This window comes from Psammomys obesus, unplaced genomic scaffold, assembly GCF_907164565.1.
Source record: "Psammomys obesus unplaced genomic scaffold, mPsaObe1.curated_primary_1811, whole genome shotgun sequence".
Lineage (NCBI taxonomy): Eukaryota > Metazoa > Chordata > Mammalia > Rodentia > Muridae > Psammomys > Psammomys obesus.
The window spans coordinates 5,378,139-5,398,490 of NW_026596463.1; the positions used below are offsets into that span (position 1 = coordinate 5,378,139).

Here is a 20,352-nt window from a genome sequence, read left to right on the forward strand (position 1 = left end):
TGTATGCTTTGTGATCTATAAAGCAGATTAATAATTCGGTCACAATTTAAAAGCTACCAGGAAAAGACACTTAAAAAGAACACACCTAGACTTCGCCTCCACCCACCGCTACCGCACAGATGCAGAAGACAAAACAAAGCAGCAAGAAGATGGCACGAGCGGTGGTCTGTCCTCTCCCCAGGGTCCCCGCTGCACCCACCTCTTGTCTCGTAGGCCGTGTGCTTGAGAACTATGAGAAGAGTGAACTCAGCCTCCCTTGGTTGGGGTTCGGAATACAGATGGTTAAGATTGTCAGCTGGGTATTTGGTTTGGAAAGTTCAAGACGAAAGCCCACAACTTGAAGCCTCCTGGGAATTTACCAAGTTCCTTATCTTTTGCTGCACAGCAAATTGCACCAAAACTTGCTGCTAAAAAGAGCAGGGATAGAAACAAAAGCAAAATCACTGCTATGATGTAACTAGATCCCCGGAACGTTAGAACGTTAGTCCCCAGTGTGGCCATAATATGAGGCGGTGGGGCCTTCAGGAGTGACTAGGTCACGGGGGCACCCGCCTTCCTGAGTGGATTAATGCTGTTCTCTCAGGACTGGATAGGCCACCTCAAGACTGCACTGTTACGACTCGAGGCCTCCCCTGGGTTCTGTCTCCCCCAAATGTGACTGCTTGTTCTTCCGGTTTCCTGTCATGCTGAGACAGAGAAAGCTCTCTGCCAACTACAGTTGCCCAAGCTTGGACCTGCAGCTGGTAGAACCATGAGCTGAATGAAGTTTCTTTTACATATACAACAGCAAATGGATGGAGACAAGTAATTCTCACTTTATAGATTCTGTGATCAGGAATTCAGAATTTGCGGGTGTTTTGTCTCAGGACCTGTCCTGAGGATACAGCGGGAATGGCTGGGCCTGGAAGGCTGTTGTCACCTGAAGGCACCACGGATGACACAATCAGTGCAGCTAGCAGACTGCCTCCACTGGCCCTGGTGTGGTCCACAGATTGCTTGGCTGTTGTGACAAGCAGCTCATCCCCCAGGCAAGCAACAGGACAGGAGTGTGAAGATGAGACACCTCGGTGCCTTTAATGACCTTGTTCCCTAGGCCCCTCACTTTCACTTTGCCTAATTCTTTTTCACTAAGAATAAACCACCTGAGGGGGGAGCAGCCTTACCAGTCCACAGAGGAAGACAATGAAGCCAGTCTTGATGAGACCTGATAGACTATAGTCAGATGGAAGGGGAGGAGGACTTTCCCTATCATTGGGCTGGGGGAGGGGCATAGGAGAAGAAAAGGAAGGGTGGGTGGGATTGGGAGGGGCTGGGGGAGGGGACTACAGCTGGGATACAAAGTGAATAAACTGTACCTAAAAAAAATTAAATTAAATTAAATTAAAAATAATAATAAATCACTGAGTCCTACCACAAGGAAAGGGTGGGGAATTGGGTGTTTTTGAACAAATAAATATCAAAGAATTTGTGGGCATATTTTAAGAGTCTGCTTACATTAGAATTTATTTTTTTTAGGGAATTTCTTAACACATTACAGGCATAGTAGCATTTTAATTAAAATGGATTTATTTAGTGTGTATGGGTGTTTTGTCTGCATGTGTGTCTGTGTGCCTCAAGCGTGCCTGGTGCATGCAGAAGTCAGGAGAGGGGCTCAAATCCTCTGGAGCTGGAATTGTGGATGACAGTGAGTTGCTGTGTAGGTGCTGGGACTGAACCCAGGTCCTCTGCAAGAACCAATGCTCTTAACCGCTGAGCCATCTCTCCAGAACCCAGTAACATTTTATCTATTAATATTTTACCTCATATTTTTAAAGGAAAACCACCATCTCATTATAGCCAACAAAAATAGTGATAGTTCCATAATATTTAAAGAAATTATCTGTGATTCTGACATTTTAAAAAGAGGCATTCTGCATAGAAGTTCTTATTTCTGTCTTTTGATTTTTAAATAATAAGTTCTCACCACACTACAGACCATCTATCATGGCTCACAACAACTCCTCAATTAACCCTACTTCCCCTCACATCCTCTTGGTTCACACATGAACATTATTTTTCACATTTGTGTTAGCTGCTTGACTCATTCATGTATTTGCATTTATATTCAAATATAATCTAGAGCTAATGAGGCAAAATAATAGTCCTGAAGAAAAGAGGAACTTGACCCTTCTGACATGAGGGGTCTGGGGCTTAGTTAATAGGTCTTAGAATTCTGAATGAACAAGTATTGGTGATGAAAGCATAGAGCAACACACAAGCCAGCCAGCTTTGAGGCCCAGATCAGGCCAAGGTTTAGAGCCAATTCCCTTTGTGTCCTCTGTCTGGAACGACAAAATGAAGGATGTGGCATCAATGAAAATAATGACACGGAGCTGTTAGCCAGTTTAATGTCTACAAAAGAAGCATGTGTGTGTCTGTGTGTGTGTGTGTGTGTGTGTGTGTGTGTGTGTGTGTGTTAGATACAGAAGATTCTGGGATGCTCCTAGAGAGCATGTAAGGAGAAGACAGGCCTGCAACCTTGGAAGAAGGCCCCGGGGTTGGCTCTTCAGAATTACAAACGTAAATACTGGAGGACATGAGCACTAACCTGTGCCTGGAAAACACACCCAGTTAACTTTTAGAATGCAGATAGGGATGAACTATCTCATATTGCTCATACTAGGTATCAGAAGCCCAGAAGGGTATGTGTGTGTGTGTGTGTGTGTGTGTGTGTGTGTGTTGTCCACCAGTGCCCAGCAATTTAACCATGATCACATAAATGAAGCTCCTGTGGGTTTGAGAGCTTGCAGGTGGCCTGCCACAGACGTTCCTAGAGAGCGTGGAAGGAAGCTCTGTTTTATTCCTACTCATCTCCACCTGGTGTTCATAGGCATTTTCTGTAACATCCTTCATAAAACAAAGTAGTAGACAGAGCTTGATGCTTTCCTGCGTTCTGAAGGCTGCTCTGACAAATTATTTAAGCCAAGGAGAGGATTATAAGGAAACCCAGTTCACAGGCAGTTGGTTAAAAACATCCGTGAAACAACCTGCAGCTTTGCAGCTGGTACCTGGAACAGTGAGCAAGCTCACGGGCGTGGAGCTCGCACCTTCTGAGACCAAGTGTGTTTTCTATGTAGACATTGTCTAGATAGAGCTTGAGAGATATGTTGGTAGGTTGTATGACAAATGTCTACATACATCAGTACTGAACTGAGTTAGAGGACAGAGGTAGACCAGGCTGGCCTCAGACACAAAGAGCTCCGCCTGCCTCTGCCCCCCCAAGTGCTGGGATTAAAGGCGTGTGCCACCACTACCCAGCTGCCACGTGCTTAAGAAGGTATGTGGTCAGAGAAGCTGAGTCTGGTTGCCTCCTCCTCCTCCTTCTGTTTCTTCTACTTCTGCTTCTTCTTCTTCCTCCTCCTCCTCCTCTTTTTCTTCCTCCTTAGTCTCAGATGATCTTTACAGCTATGTGTGCCCAGTTATAAACTACCAATCCACCATGTGTAGTAGAGTTTGCTTACAAAATGTCAACCTTGATTCTGATGTGAAATAGCTATTGTGTATTCTCTTCAACTCTAAAGTTTCACTGACTTTCAGTATGTCATTAGAACCCACCACTTTCTGGCAATCTTTAGGAATGCTTGATAGCTTTCTGATGACAGCACTAGGCATTACAACTCTGTTGGGTGAGTATTGATAAACTTAGGCATAAGAATACATACCGAGACACTAAGAGAAAGGCAAGCAGATAGGAGGTCAGAGCAGAATAAAGGCAGATTAAGTACTGAGCTTTGAAAATGGGGATGGATTTGAGTTGTGGTGGAAGATCTTATTTGATAGACATTCATAAGATACTTATGTTTATACCACACATTGCCTATCTTCATTCTCTTGTCATACAACCTATCAAACACAGCTCTCAAGCTGTCACGGTTACCCTGTGTCCAGGAATTGGCAAGACTGGCTGAACTTCTGATAGTCCCCACCAGAACATCAGCGACATAGCCAATACTCCACATTTATCCTTGCCTCTCCATAACCCACCTTTGCACAGTGACCAAGCTAGTCTTTCTGAAATGCCTATGTGGTGATCCCATCCCTTGTGTGAAAGCTTCATGGTTTTCCATTTTTCTTGTGACCGGGAACAAAGTCTGAATTTAGAGACCTACCATGCTGTCCTTACCTGAGTGTTCCATCACCAACTTTGCTTGGCTCATGCTTCTGACATGCAGTTTTCCCTGGAAAAGACTCTATCTAAGCAACGATCATTGTTTAGGCATGATTTGTTTAATTTACTTGACGTATTTCTCTCCTCCACCAGGCAAACAAAATCCAGAAACACGTTAATGGCTCAGCGCATGGAGCCTTCTGGAACATAGACTTGCTCAGTATATGATTGCCTAGTCAGCTTCTGGACCATACATTTTTTCTTCTACCTTATAAAGCACAGATTCTCCAATTTTACAGAACATGCAGTGTGCTTTCGGGACTTGACAGGTAATGCTTTCATAGAGGGCAAAGCCGCTTGGTTCCATAGCTTAAAGTTTGGGTTCTGAGCCAGAATTCATGAGGTTTGAGCTCTTATTGATGGTATGATGCTGAAGTGAGTGTCATGACCACACTTTCTCAACCACAGAGGGATGGATGGTGGAAGCCTACTTCACTGTTGTGCTCTTAGGTAGGTCTTGGCATGCCAGAGCAAACAGTGCCATGCCCAGTGCACTACAAATGCATGCAAATGCGTAAATGACGCACATAATAGACTTCCTTCCCCCAATGACTTGTTCAATGAAATCTTCATATCACTTTTCAGGAAACCAAAACAGAAAAACTAAAATTAAAAAGGAAGATAGAAATGAATGTTCTCATGGTTTTGAGAGTTGGGTCTTAAAAAAACATCAGGGCTTGGCAAGAGAAAGACAATTAACCAAAGATGTTTCAAGGCTGGGGATCTCACCAACCCTTCAGCATTTTAAGATGGTAGGACTCTGCATGTCCACATGGAACCCAGAGGGCGGTAGAGACACACTGTCCACAGAACCCCAAGAGGAGAAAGTCCATGCCATGGGAATGGAAATCAGGAGCCATCTTCTTCAGCTTCCTGCAGAAAATCAGAACAGCACCCTGATAGCCCCTTCAAACCTCTTGGGCACTCTGCCAGCATCTCCAAGGTATCACCATGTCCTCAAACCAGATTCATATGGTAAAAAAAGGAAACCTGATGTCACATGTCCCATGTGCGAGGACCTGGATGCCAAGGAAGTCAAAACGACCGACCGACCGACCGACCGACCGACCAACCAACCAACCAAGAGAAAACAGTGAGTCACTGGGAAAGACATTCTTCCCAGAGAGAAATGAGTCCTGCCTCTGACCTTTAAGAAGACATCTGCTGGGGACAGATGCGATGCCCTAACTTAGAAATGACCCAAAAGTCCTTTGTCAAGAAAGCAGACATGTAAATTGCGGTGTAGTCCCAACTTGAGTGCCAGGCAGCAAGGAGATGGGAATGAACTGTGAATGTACTCAGCACTGGTGAGGAATCTAGAAAATGTCAAGGCTGAGAAACCCCAAGAAGATAAACAAAAGCTAGCTTCATACTTTATGCGACTTCAAAAGCAGGTCTGCACACCTGGAGTTAGCTGTCTAGATGATGTCCTCTGAGGACAGATGTGGGAGGAGCACAGAAGCCCTGCTTCTGGCAGTGAGCGCTTATTGCTCGGACAGATGCATTTCTGGAGTATCGCTGGCCAGTATGTGAAGCTTTTGGTACACTTTTTAGAATGTGCATTCTGTTTCAATCCTACCTCCACTGTGGCTCCCCACCTCCATGGTCTGGGACTAAATTGCTCCCAAGGGTGAACAGAAGGCTCTGGAGTTCTTGTCATAGCTGGAGATATCCACGTTCGGATGGTTTAGAATTGGGAAGCTGTGACGAGCTGGGTGCAGAGGAGGTGACAGGAAGCTGGTTCTGATGTTAGGTTGCTAGGTCGCTGCTTTGGTCTCATAATTGTTCCTCTCTCCCATCCCATGGGCCTGCAGCCCTTTCCGGCCAACTCAAATGGTCTCTGCAGTGAGCCATGCCATGTGGAGACTATGGTGACCACGCCCAGGTTACACCCACGCCACACATGCACCTTGCTTTGGCTCGGCACAAGTGCCATTCCCTAACACCTTGGCGCCATCCAGAGCAGCCTCCAGGCCTCAGTAGAGCTTAGGGGCTGACTCAGATCTCTCTCAGAGGCCTAGTGGGAGGAGCTGAGGAGTTTTCAGTTTTTGACACTCAGTGGGTGATTGGATGAGAATCAGGTGACTTTCTATATGACTGGCAGCACAGGGAAAGAGGAAGAACCTGTTACAGCCAGGTGTCTGCATGGAGCAACGACAGGGAGGCCCATCCCTCATAGAAGTTGGTGTCTGGAATCAAAGCACAGCACACAGAATGGACACATCCCTACCCAGGCGCTCTTGGGTGGGTCAGCTAGCACTGAGAAAACAACAAGGTCCAACGTGACAGTCCCCACATTCTGAAGACTTGAAAGGAAAATTCTTTGGATTGGGACTGGACTCCTGGGGCTCAGCCTGGCCTGGCCTGAGGCTGCAAGAAGAATAGCTAGGAAGGGCCATGGGGTGTGACAACCTTTGCATGGTGAAGGTTTCTTGGCTGCAAGGACTCCTGTCTGTCCCCATCTCTGTGTACCTGTGACCACCGAGGCCACCCTCTCCCTCTGGCTCCCCACTCACCCCTCTCAGGACCCACTTGTATGGCAAGCTTCCGTGCTCTAAAGCCTCAGGCTTGCCTCCAGGTTTGCCGATGACGCCTCCCCAGTGAAGGCCTCTGCTTCTATCCTTGCCACCTTTGTTTTCTGGTATCCTTCTCCTGCTTCCCTGGCTTTCCATTTTCCCTTTCCCTCCCTCCCTGCAGAGGCAGAATGCAGAGGAAGGCTAGCAGAGGGCAAGGGCAGAGGAGAGGACTCAGGCAGATGAATGCTTGCTTTGCACTGCTTTGTGTGAGTGTGGCCGAAGGGCAGAGCTAGCTTTGCTGGCTGTTGGTGCTCTCACCTATGGGGACAGGGTCACTCATGGCAGGAGTCTCTGTGTCAGAGTTGGGTGCATGCAAAATGCCAAGAACAAGGTCCTCCCAGTTCTTGTAAACATCCAGACTAGCATTCTTACATGCCCTCTCTCTTGCACATGTTCAGACAGACAGGTATATATGTGGGCAGATCGACAGAGACAAAGATATAGACAAAAAAAGTAAGATAAACACTCAATGTTGTAGACCATAGTACCTACTTAAAGTACCTTACTAATTCTGAACCAAGCCTCACTTTCCATGAACTCACCTTTCCGGAGGCAATCCATCAGGTATACTCTTTACCCTACTCCTCAAGGAAGCAGCTTATGACCAGCGTTTCTTGTGCTACTGCAAAGAACCACACAACGGCTGCTTCCTGTTTGTGGTGACAATGACAATGGTCTTAACTGAATGAATTGGGGGGGGGAGCAAGACTCACAAAGCTAATTGGATGAGTTAGCAGCGGATCTCTCTGTAAATGCAGCCATCCCTCACAGAGCCCAGACCTGACCACTGAGCCCAGCTCCATCTTTAGTAAAGTATGCTCACTCCATTCTTCTCTGCTTCCACCCAACCTTCCCATCCTGTTTCAAAAACAGAGATTGATTTATCTAAGACCTTAGCTGTTTCAAAGTATTTTCAAAACAATTTAGCACCTTTCTTCCAGTGTACCAGAGGTGACTAGATCCAACGAGGACAGGGCAGTGTAAACAGCAGTTGGAATTAACTATGGCTGGCAGCCTTGTGCTAAGCGGCTTGTTTTCCTTTCTCGCCATCCATCAGCAAATATGCGACTGGCCTTGGCGCCCTGCGCAGAGCACAGTGGGCAGGTACAAATCTGCTGTTCGATTATGAGGAGCTTGGAGAGCATAGAGTCAGCCAAGGCTCTGTAGCATCGGTGGTGTTTCCAAACAGCTAGGAAAAACCAAAAGGCCAGGGTGGCCAGCCACATTGCCCTTTGTTAAAGGATGCAGGTTCCCCTTGGTTAGCACAGCAGCCACACTTTGCCCGGCTGAAAGTCTGAGTCGACATGACATGATTTGTTCCTTTTGGGCTGTGTCAGTTCTGCAAGCCAGATACCAGAGGCTGCAACCAGGAGAGCTTGCATTTGTTTGGACAGGACAGGGCCACTCAGGAGTTTTTGTCTCATGAAAGCTCCCAGGGCAGAGAGCATATTTTATTTGAGGAATTCTTCTTCTTCTTTTTTTTTTTTTTTTTTTTGTAAAGATTTTCTTTCTTTCTTTCTCCCACCACAGCCCCCCCCTCCAACATTTTGTTTAAGAGAAAATGAGATGTCTATCTTCTGTTTCCTTATTTTTTTCAGGAAAGCGAAGGGTTGTTGACTTCCGCCCTCTCCCCTCCCTTCCTTCCTTCTTCCCGAAGGTACTCATCTGAGAAAAAGAGAACGAAGTATTGTTCCTGTTCTCCTTCTTAAGTCATTTGAAACACTGTCCCTGCGAGTTCTTTAAGTTCCCTGCAATCTGTACACAAGAGAAAGAGGGAGAGAGAGAGAGGGAAAGGCAAGAGACAGCCAGAGACCAGGTAAAGCGGTGGGGCTGCAGCCACAGCCCTCAGGAGCTGGTAAGTGAACACAGAATCCTTTCTACCTTCATTTCAATGTTCTTTCGATGGAGGCTGACCCGGCATCTTTCATAGAAACCACCTAACTGGTCTGCTCTTTAATCAGAAGGTGTGACTGATGGATGGCCCAGAGTGTAAGCTCCTGCCTCTTTGCAGAAGAGGATATGAAGGCTTTGCAGAGCCGAGGCTGGCAGAAGTGGAAATGGAATTGCATTGGGCTGAGGACGCTGTGTTCAGTCTGAATTGTCTTGGCACAGACAACTTGGTTGGGTGAACTAGGAGCCAAGGGTCCATGTGGTGCATCCCACTGGGGGACCACTGCTCCCCAGGACAGCATCCTGGAGCCCTCTCAGGGCATCTGCTGAGAGCTGCGATTGGCTCAGGAGTGTTATATTGCCTGCTTTGAGGTGCTCTTCTCTCGCTTTTCTTCTTTCCGTTCTGTACTCTACCTCCCCAAAGAGAACTGTTGATGTGTGGCTGTAGCCCTGCTGCTGGAGTAGGAGGGAAAGGAAGGGACGCCTCTGGGAAACAGTGCTTCATGTGGGGGGCTCGGAGGGGGTGGGGGCCACTTGTGGGTTAAATGTAAATGTCCTGTCCACTGTGGATGAGCAGAGTCCTGTGCGACACAAAGGAAGGCAGGAATTTGAGGGCTTATAGCTTTAGTTTTGGAAATCAGTGTGTGACTGGAAAGGGAGGATTTAGATTGATTGCTTGTGTCAGGGAGAATGAGAAACCAAGCCACGGATGCAATTGAAAAACAGTCACTCAGAGCCTGCTTTTCTCAGCGCCAAAGAGAACACAGCACGGTAGTCAGGCTGGCATACAGTGGGCTACTAGCGTCTAAATGTCTGATTTGCTTCCATTGCACTTGTTAGAGAGGATACTATTACCAAGAACTTATTATGGCAAGCCAAGAGGGAGCCAGGATCGTGTTGTCAAAAATAGGTCAGCGAGGTCAAGCCAAGACTGGGGCACGGCTGCTAATAATAATTTAATCCAATGAGGTGCTGCATGAGGAGAAGGCCACGCACACTCCTCAAACTGTTCGTTTCTACGGTATATACTGGTTGAAGTCCTCAGGAGCTTCAACCTTTATTCAACTTTTATTATGAGGAACATAATAAAAGTAGTTAGACATTTTAAAATTAATTTGCCCAGATTGTGTTTTAACCACAATTGAGTGATTAATCTTTATTTGAAAATGAGCCATCATCTTAAATGAAGCTGAGAAAAATCTGAGAGAATTGGACAGTTAATGTAGGGGCTCTTTCATTAACAGGCTTTTTTTTTTTTTTTTCTTGTTTTAAAAGAAAGACTTTCCCTAGAAACCCCATAAAACAGGCTGCGCATGTGAAAGAGAAGTGATCAGCAGCTGCCCACTTCTGGATGCCAATGAGTGTAAGAGCAGTGGTGAGTGGCGGTGCTCAGCTCCCCCACCACGTACCTGGCCACCCCACCCTGACAGCTCAGGGCAGCAGCTTCCAGAACCAATCTTCTTGGGCATTTTGCATTAGAACTTGGCAGTTGTGACCCCAGAAGAAATGCAAGGCTGCACGCAATCCCACTTGTCTCCTTTCAGTTTCATTTCTCCTGATATCATGAATGCCATGCCTGATTAAAAGAACAGCACGGGGCTTTGCTTATCAAGAACAAGCTGCAGATGCGATGTGATGGGAGGAAAATGGCTTCAGGGTCAGGCAGAAGTGGGGGACCATGTTCACTGTGATACTTCTCAGTGGCTAAGACTAAGGAACTGGGGGTTGTGAAGTCATTGCCAGGAGAGCTGTTGGATACAGCATAGCTGTGGGGTGCGGGAGAGTCAGAGAAAAAAAATCCTTCAGAGACAGTAGCCTCGCTCCTTGCTACTCAATCTATCTTTTACTCAACTCCAAAGAGCGCGTTGGCATTTGTGGAAATTTCCAGAGTGATTCTTCTTTAGGGACGGCATAGGCTCCTTGTGGATAGCATTAGGGAAATTCCAGTTTGGAGCGATCCAAAACTTAACTCATACGATCTTATTAATTAATTTTTGCTAAAATGGTACCAATAACTAAATTGCCAATGTGTCATTTGCATTTGGGGGGTGTTAGGTATTGACCTTAGAGTGTGTGCTAGGTACATGCTCTTCTTTCAGTCTTGGCCCCACCTTCAATTAAATATAGTTTAGATCATGTCATGGTATGTGTCCCACAGGGCTATGTGTGCCTGGGTGACTCAAATGAGAGCAAACACAACATGAAAAATACAGGATGTAGTGATACAAATTGAGCTTGAACTTAAAATTTGTCACTTACTGATTGTGGAGTTCAGGTCCTCCGAATGTAAAACTGCGTTAATACAATATATTCTGAGGTTGAAGTGAAATTGTTGAAGAGAAGCAGTTAGCTCAGAGCTCAGGAACTCACATGAGCCAATCTCTGTCAGCTGTGATCGTTTTCAGAGTCGTATGTTCACACTTAGGTAGCCTGTGTTTTGACAAACTGAGAGAACAGACTAAAATTCCTGTTGTTTTGGTATATTCTTGCTCAATACTACACCAAGGATCTATCCGAAGAGATTATCCCTTGTAATTTCCAAGTTGGGCGCACACGGAGTACGTATACTCTGAATCTTGCGTTCACATGACACAAACGCTGGAATTGTTGGACTTGCTAACGTCCATCCGTCTTGAAGACAGAAATGCAGATCTTAGCTGCACCCAGTGGCAGCTCCCTTCCAGCCTTCGTTGCCGGGAAAGGCTTCCTTTGGGACCAAACTTCTCCGCTTGGGAAGAGAACTGAATGATGCTGCAGCGACCTGCCCTTCCTTCCTCTCACCTGCTTCCCCGTGTTCAAGCTTTTCACATGTATGACCTTTTCCCTGGCAGTGGAGGACTATAGATTCTCCTGATGATGATGGTGGCCCTGTCATGACTTAGGCAAAGGGGAGAGCAGTGGAAGTGGTATGAAGTGGCGTTGCCTCTCCCTAAGCAATCCTGTAGCAAGCCCTCACCCGCAGACTCATCAGGACGGGGGAGTCAGCCAGCACTGGACAGGCGTATTGGGTGGGGCCAGAGGCATGCGTGAACGAACTACTGTTTCTCCCTCCCTCTAAACTTCAACTGGCATGTCTGTTCACTCATCAAATAAAAATGATGATTTTATTTAGCTCCTAAACGTCCCTCCAGTTTCCAAAAGCAAAACACGCAACAGCAAAAATAACCCAGACTCTACCTCCCGGAGCCCATGCTCTTGAGATTATTGCATTAGAATAAAGGTTCCGAGGGCAATGCAGACTGATTCCGGCAGCAACCTAAAGAGAACAGATTCCAGCTGGGCACCCCACACCACTGTGCAAAAGGTGCCTTTCAGTGCGGCGTGATGTTGGGGGGAAAAGGCCAGATCAGAAGCCGGGACACACACGTTCTGATCCAGCTGCTGCCGTTCCCGCTGGATGCCTTGACGGATTTTTTTTTTTTTTTTTTTTACTTGTGTGGTTTTCTGTTTGGAGATACAGGTCGGATAAAGCCAGTGAGGAGGTTTAAGTTAGACCACAGGAGAGGGACTGGTTTCTGCCAATTGTCATATGCCCAGAGCCTGGAGGAGTACACAGCGTAGAAGGGATGCATGATAACTTTGTTGAATTATAAGTGAAGGGGCTGTCAGTGCGTGGGCTGTTTTTATATAACTCCAAATGAGGCAGTTAGTTACTTAAGGAGGAAGAACCAAACAAATCCATGGTTGTTCCACACTGGAGCTGACTGGAATTCTACAGGTTTGTTCTGCTGTAACATACGGGGCTGCTACACTTGTGTTAAAGGCTTGTGCTGACACCTACTTGTTCATGGGAGATAAGCATGTGTCAGACTATTGGTTGTGTTTTATTTTCCGTTTGTTTTCTGGGCAGATGATGGGTTAGTAAGCTATTTTTGGCAAGAGAAAGAATGACTATTTGTTTTCCCTTGACTGAAGAGCTATGAGCCAGGATTCGGCCTTGAGGGAAAGAGCCCCGCACTCTTGCCCACTATTGTGGGCAAGGCTGTGCATGCAAATTTAAGGAGTCTGGTGTAAGCGCCGATACCATGTTGGGGGGGCACCCTTGTTGAGTGTGTTTTCTCTTAATTAAAATCTGGGAAGACAGGCAAACAGGGCTTGCGCCAGGCTTACATCAATCTGGCCAATTTAGAGTGGAAAGTATAAGTGCGTAACAGCAAGTTGGGATTCGGGGTGATGCTCCTTCCCTTTGACCACAGCTTCTACTACTGTAGTAGAGAGTCTGAAAAAACGTGGTGCGTGTTGATGACTCCTGCCTCCTTAGGACCAGGGCCACATGCAGAAGCCGTTTTGCTCCACTCTCCTGTTTCCTTTTGTATGCTGTGGCCCCGTGTTGACTTCAGGGTATGATGTAAGCAGAGATAGTGTTTGTGGCAGGGCCCTCACCAGGTTTGGTGCCTGCTCGGTGCTTCACACGCTGGAGCCTCCTGCCACTAGCGGCAGCTGTCTAACTCTTGCATCTTCAACTTGCAGAAAGGCAGACAAGCCAGAGAAAGTGAACGCTTCCCCAAAGTGACGTCACTTGTGTTCAGCTTCCTCACTAAGAAAGGAAAGACATTGGTAGCTGATGTACCTTTAAAACTGGTACACCCCTTCAGGCAGGGCCCCCAAGTGTGGCCCAAAGATCCTCAGCAGGACATCATCTAATCGCCTGTAAGGGATGTGAGACCTCAGGCCCACCCCAGACCTGCTGGATGAGAATCCTTTCAGCCATTGAAGCCCAAATCACAGTTCCACACAGTTCTGCTCCACGTTCTGATCCAAGCAGCACCTATGTGGGGGTTTCCTCCGCTGTACACAGGGACATGCAGGCCCCCAGTTCAGCTTTCCAAAATCATTTGTTAACTGTGGCCCTGTCTAAGACAATGGGGCTGTCCTTTAACAGCGACATTTCTAGATCAGTCTCTCCTCTGTTCAGCTTAGAGCAACATATTGTGGCATCTCCCAGCAAACAAAATCCTTCCCAAAGGTCCAGATCCTGCAGGGGGGCATGAGTCCAGGGTACTGTTTTTCTAGTCTTTTCAGTCCCCAAAATCAAAGTCACCCAGGGCAGATCCCTAGTTCTGGAAGATAGCAAGAATATGGGATGGAAAAGCAAAGCAAGGCTCAGGTAATTGTCCAAACCAGCACCTCAGGAGAAACTCAAAGACAGAGCAGTGACAATTTGAGGACACGATACTCTAAAAAGGAGTCCTGCCTTTTCAGCAGTCTGAGAACCAATTAAACAAGACTGCTGGGTTCAATTTGCTGCACAAAAAAGAAATCTAAAAATTAGATAGATAGATAGATAGATAGATAGATAGATAGATAGACAGATAGACAGATAGATAGGAGAGAGAGAGAGCTCTGCTAGTGTCTTCTCCTCTCTGGAAATCTCCAGGATGAGAACAGCAAATCCCGGTGTCTCGGGGATTCTATGTCCAGCAGCAGAGCCAAAGGGGAGATGCCAGGCTGCATACCTCATTCCCCTCATCTAGAAAAGTCTGCGGAAAGAATCCTTAGAGTTTCCTTTCTGCTGGGACGCACCGTTCTCTCTCAGAACAGAAATCAAGAAGGAGCTATTGTTGGAGGTTGTGGGGAAAGGAAACAGCGGAAAGAGCGAGGGAGAGGACAGGAAGAGCCTCTGCTTGCAGAAGCTGGGACCCAAGAGGGCCTCTGCCCGGAGGGACACGGTGGCTTCTCCTTCCCTGGCAGTGCAGGGAGCAGAGGAACTTCGGGGGGTGTTCAGCTGTTTTGTGGGGGCAGCTGTTGCCCAGGGCCTGCCAGCCACCATGTTTCTTGCTGACTGGTCTTCTGGCATCCCCTCCATCCCAAGGTTTTCAATGAGGGGGAAAAAAAGCACAGAGCAGGATCTTCTAGCATTAAGATAAAAAAGTACATATACTGATCCATTTTGAACTCCCTGAGTAGGAGTTCAGTAGGAGTCTGTTGAGATTCCTGAAATACTGGAACGGGACCTTGTGGGATTAGAAGCGTAGGTAAAGTCCTAAGACTTCACGGGTAGGTTCTACAGGGCAGGTCGACCGTGAGTATCATCTTTTCTGCCCATTAGAGAACACTGGCAATGCAGATGCAGCCAGGCATCTCCTCCCACGTGGCCCATAGCCCTCGTGGTACACCAGCTGTTTTCCACACAGTGTCTGTGTCTAGACAAACATGGGGCAGATGAAAATTCTCATCTTCTGCCTGCAGCCTAGGCTCCAGGCCTGAGCTCGGAGGTTGAAGTGTGTAGCTTTAGGACAGAAGGTTCTGCCCAACATGGCATTGTTTGGAGGAAGGTGAGCCTATTCCGAGAGTCTTCAAAACCTTTCCCTGCCACAGGACAGTGCAGGGGAAAGTTGACTTATGCCAACTCCCCCCTGCCCTTCAGGCTCACGCCTTTAGTGCACGACTTTGGGGTGGACAGCTTCATGTGGAGCTAACCCACTCTGCTTTCTGGATGGAAAGTGCTGGATGTATTCATTCTACAAACGCTTTGGTGCCTTGGAGGGAGAGCTGGTTTACTGCCGACACTTAGTGAACCTGCCACAGAGCCCTGCACACGTCTAGATCAACACACAGCCTATCCAAGGTCATTAGCCTTCACGGAAAGATTAACCATAGGTTATTTATTTGACTTGACATCATAACTGAGAAGGTGGGCCAATTCTTCAGTCCTCTGTGCACCCAAGGTTGACCGTCTTCGCCTGTTTTGCTTGGTGGTGTTCAGTAGTATTTGAATTTCATGAGGCACCAGAGAGAAGGTGAGAGAGATGCTAAGGGTTCCTGTAAACAACCCATAAGGTGTTTCATCTGCCTACTGTGTGCACTTCAGGGAAGGACAAGAGTCATGAGAATTAGGGAAGAACACGCTGACACCACGGTGTGCTCTTCAATTAATATATAATATATAATAATAAAAATTCATCTTCCTACTGTGTGCACTTGAGGGAAGGACAAGAGTCATGAGAATTTGGGAAGAACATGCTGACACCACAGTGTGTTCTCCAATTAAAATAAATTTCAAGTAGACAGGGACACCCAATGTTAAAAATAAAACACACTATGACTCTAAAATTACAGAACTGTAATCTTTTAAAAGTGAGAGAAGAGGGCTTGGGAGCTAAGGCTTTTGCTGTTCTTCCAGAAGACCCAAGCTAGGCCCCACCTGTGTCAGGTGGCTCATAATTGCCTGTGAGTCTAGCTCCAGGGGACCTGACACTTTCTTCTGGTCTCCGTGGGTACTGTGCCCATGTGCATCCCCCCCCCCACACACACACACATGAGTGCACACAAAATTATTTTTAAGCCTGGTATGATGGCACATGCTTTTAATCCTAGCTCTTGGGAAGCAGAAGCAGAAAGATCTCTGTGAGTCCAAGGTCAGCCTGGTCTACCTATAGAGTTTTAGACCAGCCAGTGTTATGTAGTGAGACGCTGCATCAAAAAATGATTTTTTTTTTTTACCCTTAAACGAAAGCACAAAATATTAGAGCAAATGAGAGATTTATGTATTTGAATCTGAGATTAGGGAGGCTCTTTCCAGTTTGACCCAGCCAAAGCCTCAGTATCAATGATAGATTTTATTGCATTACAACAAAAGACTTCTTCAGGGCCCAAACTCAATAAACAAACACAACAAACAAACAGTCTGTGGGAACATTTGCAGAGTGCATCACAAAACGCTTAACGGAAACAGAAACACGAGGAAATGGCACAAAACACATACTTCACATAAAATGAAATGTAGCTGACTTGTAAACATGTAAAAAGTGAACAATATGCACATTCATAAGAGAAAAATAAGAACTAAAACCCAGATGTCAGTTCTCACCCACTTGACAAACACAGATAAATACGTGGATACTTGTGTCTGGGCTCTGCTGTGAGTGTGACTTAAAAATATCAGATTACTAAAATAAAAATCTTTGAAACCTTGGTTGGACAAAGATGTCTCATTATCACACACACACATGCCATCAAAAGATGAACATAGATAAATTGGGATTTAGCAAAACTAAAATCATTTGTCCTTCAAGAAAACAGATACCACTAAAAAATGAAATGTCACAAACTAGGGAAAAATATTTTCAAAACACTTATCTGGAAAGACTTTATTCTCAGAATATACAAAGAACTGTTTGAGTTGAGTGGTGGCTGCTCACCCCTCTAATCCAGCACTCAGGGGGTGGAAGCAGGTGGATCTCTGTAAGTTCAAGACCAGCCTGGTCTACAGAGCAAGGTCCAGGACAGCCAGGACTACACAGAGAAACAGTGTCTCGAAAAACAAAACAAAACAGAACAGAACAAACAAACAAACAAAAAACAAAACAAAAAAGAAACTATTTGAAGTTAATAATGATTTACCAGCCCAACTAAAAATGGGGAAATTCACTGAATGTATACTCAGAGAGGAAAATGGAGAGGTAATTGCTCCATTCTGAGAGTGCAGACTTGAATGGTGCTGAGATGCCCTGTACACCCAGTTAGCCATTGCACACCAAGAGGATGGAAAGAGCCGGCGGGGGTGTGCAGCCTGGATTCTTGCTGTACACTGAAGGCATGAATGTAAAGGGGAGCTGACACTTTGGTCTGGATATATACCATATGATTCAACAGCACTTTTAAAACAGTGTGATTAAATGAAAACTTGAGGTATTCACAATAGAATTGCTTATAGTAACTTCAGACTGAAAATCCAAAAGGCGGTCAGTTGGTCAGTACAGTCTGTCATGCTTATGCAGTGTGCTCGGGCACCGACAGTGGCTTCGGATACATCCCAGACTGTGGGCGCATCTCAGAATCGCCCTCCAAATCAGAGGGGCCAGGCACGGTATTCCTGAAGGAGACCAACATACCGGGAAATGCTAATGGCTTCAGTTCATATAAAATTTCTAGAAGCACAAAATGCTAGAGACAGAAGTTAGATCTGCAGTTTTCTGGAGTGGGGTTGGGAGCAGAGAGGGACCGTTTCTTGGATTAAAGGTGTAGCAGCATGCAGAGTGAAGCCTTGGTGCTTGAGACTGATGAAATCATTCTAAGACTGAATTTCAGTAACGGCTGAGCTTTCTGAAATGCATCACACTGAATACTTTAAAACGATGAATTTTATACTGTGTAAATTATACCTCAATGAAGTTGATTAAAAACAAGGCGGGGAGACTTATGCAATTCTCTGTGTTCTCCTGAAGGAAAGTTCTCCAATCTGTATGGTTCAGGAAAAAAAGTCATGATGCCTCGATGGTGCAGAATGAATCATTTTTGTGAGCAACCAAAAGCCAGAGTCTAGTTTGGATTTGTATAAGACATCTCTAGAACGATAGGGTAGACTTGCTAATAGAATTTGGCTTTGGGAAGAAGACTGGAGAGAGAGAGAGAGAGAGAGAGAGAGAGAGAGAGAGAGACTTGATCCCCATGCAAGCATGCCAGGTCACTAATCTTGGGGCCTTAGCCATGTGACATAGTTGCTGGTCCCTTAACAGAAAAATGAATAAGTTGGACCAATAACATCTAAGGATACATCTGGTTTTAAGTCCTGTCTTTTTTTTCTTTTTCTTTTTTTTAAGAATGACCTCATGGGTTTCTTTCTTTCTTTCTTTTTTCTTCCTCTTATCACTCCATCATGAACTTATCACAAAAGTCACATCCAAAGCAGGCGAAGCCTCCCAGTTTACTGGTTTCTGTCCTCTTGGCAACATGTGAAATCTGGGTGAGCTGGCAGCCTAGGAAGGCAGGGGGCATGGCAGCAAGACAGGATTCGGAGGGCTCTGACCTCTTGCTTGAGATTAATCCCCGCCATCTTGCTTACCAGCACTGTCACTGCAGGCTGTTCAGCTCTCAGGCATCTTGCACGGCAGGAATTAGATGGCACTGTGCTATGTGGGTGCCAACTGAGAGTGTGGAGCCTTGCACTCACTTAGCGCAGTCAGAGCCTCACACCTGAGTGCTGTATGGGAGGGAGTCCTTCGATTATGAAGTGCAACTATCCTTGCTCATAAGGCAGGCGCTTTCCTTGGGGGGATGGGTTGACTTTTTTTTTTTTTTTCATACTAACAACCCAACGGGAGAGGTGCAATGTGAACACTCAAGCTGCCCTCAAGCTGATGTCATGGAGGGGAACGTCTCCTAGGAGTTTGTTCCATGGGATCAGTGACCAGCCTGGACCAGAAATGGATGTGGCTGTGAACCAGGAGACTGTGGCACTGTGCTGGGGCTTGAGGCAGTTAGGTCATCCTGAGCCTCAGTTTGCAACATGCCTTAAATTATGTCAACATGAAACGATGTGAGACATTTATATCAGGGCCATGTGTACCTTCATTCCATAGTAGTCACCCCATCTGAATTATGTCTTCAAATCAAGCAGAACTGAACCAAACATCTCTTCTCCCTGTGAGGTGGACGCCTCCTGTTTCAACTGCAGTTTTAGTTCTCAGAGAGAAGACCGCCTAAATCCAGATGGTTCTCTCTGGACCCCTGTGACTACAGGCATCTCGCCATACATGGCCACCCCCGTCTCCATACCTTGCTACAGAAATATCTCTGATGCCTTTTAAGAGAGTGAGTGTGCCCTGTGTGTCTGTGAGGTCACACTGATCTCCTTCAACACACACCCTTAATTGATCTGTTATCAGCTCCTGTTCTTGAACTAGAATTTAGAAAACACTTTTAGTGCTTTGTTCTATGAATCCATGCTTCAAGGGTGTCTGTCTTCCCTAATCATGCGAGAACCAGGCAGGCCAGGAACTGTAAAGCAAACTGTTTTTTGTACTGTCCCAGACAGAAGCCTCTTGAAATCACGATGATTTCACACGAATTCTATGTGAGGCTTAAAACAACATCTCATATCATCCCTGCTTTAGATTTTGGGAAACTGAGGCACAGAGAAAGTGAGCACCTCAGCAGAGGTCAGCATGGTGGATCTCAGAATGTAGCGTTATCAGAGAGTGTGTGCAGGGGTCAGGTTTCCATGTTGGCAAACCAGTTGTTTTGGAGGAGTAAGTAGCTGTAGCAGTGAAATCTGATAATATTATGGCAATTTATAATCTGCAAATTAGGGTAAAGATGGTACTGAATTCACTATAGCTTTTATTTATTTTGTACATTTTTGGCAGACTCTAGGGTTTGTAAAATAGGTTCTTTTTTTTTTTTTTTTTTTTTCAAACTTATGAAGTGTCCCCATGCTGAGAAGTCTGGGATTCACTCCTGGTACCAAACCTGAAGTTTCCTAACGGTTATAGACGGGTGGCTTGGAGAAACATTATAACACCTGAGCCAACTGTTTCTGTTAAGCCAGAAGGTTGTTATAATGTTTGTTATTTTGATGACAGTGAACTTTTCCATCCTTGATCAAAGTGTTTGGAATTATTTGTTATTACTCTTCCATTTCTTCCTTTGTCTGTAAATCATCTCCAAAATCGTGGTTCCTTTTTTTTATCGCCCGTATGACCTTGGACAACCTTCCTAGCCTATTTGTGTTTTAGAAGGAATGTCACTGCTGAGGCTGCTGGGACAGTCACACGAGCGAGCACACGTGATGTCTCTAACACAGTCTTGTCACACAGGAAACACTCAGCAAATATTGCTTAGGCACCACTTGTCACTGCTTTTGACACATTGTCGAGGCTAAAGAGACCTTCTGGCGTGGAATTGATGAGAGAAAACTCGAAGGAGGAAGCAGGGCAGCTGGAGATGTGCAGTTCCTCA

General features: G+C 45.9%; 1 protein-coding gene across 1 annotated transcript in view; it reads left to right on the top strand.

Annotated features, from left to right (window-relative positions):
- The first annotated feature begins 8,566 nt into the window (after positions 1-8,566).
- The window catches only part of Znf366 (zinc finger protein 366), a 63,996-nt gene continuing 52,210 nt past the window's right edge, over positions 8,567-20,352 (top strand). The window contains exon 1 of the mRNA XM_055598348.1: positions 8,567-8,638. The gene's annotated coding sequence lies outside the window, so the exon portion shown is untranslated. The remainder of the gene's footprint in view (positions 8,639-20,352) is intronic.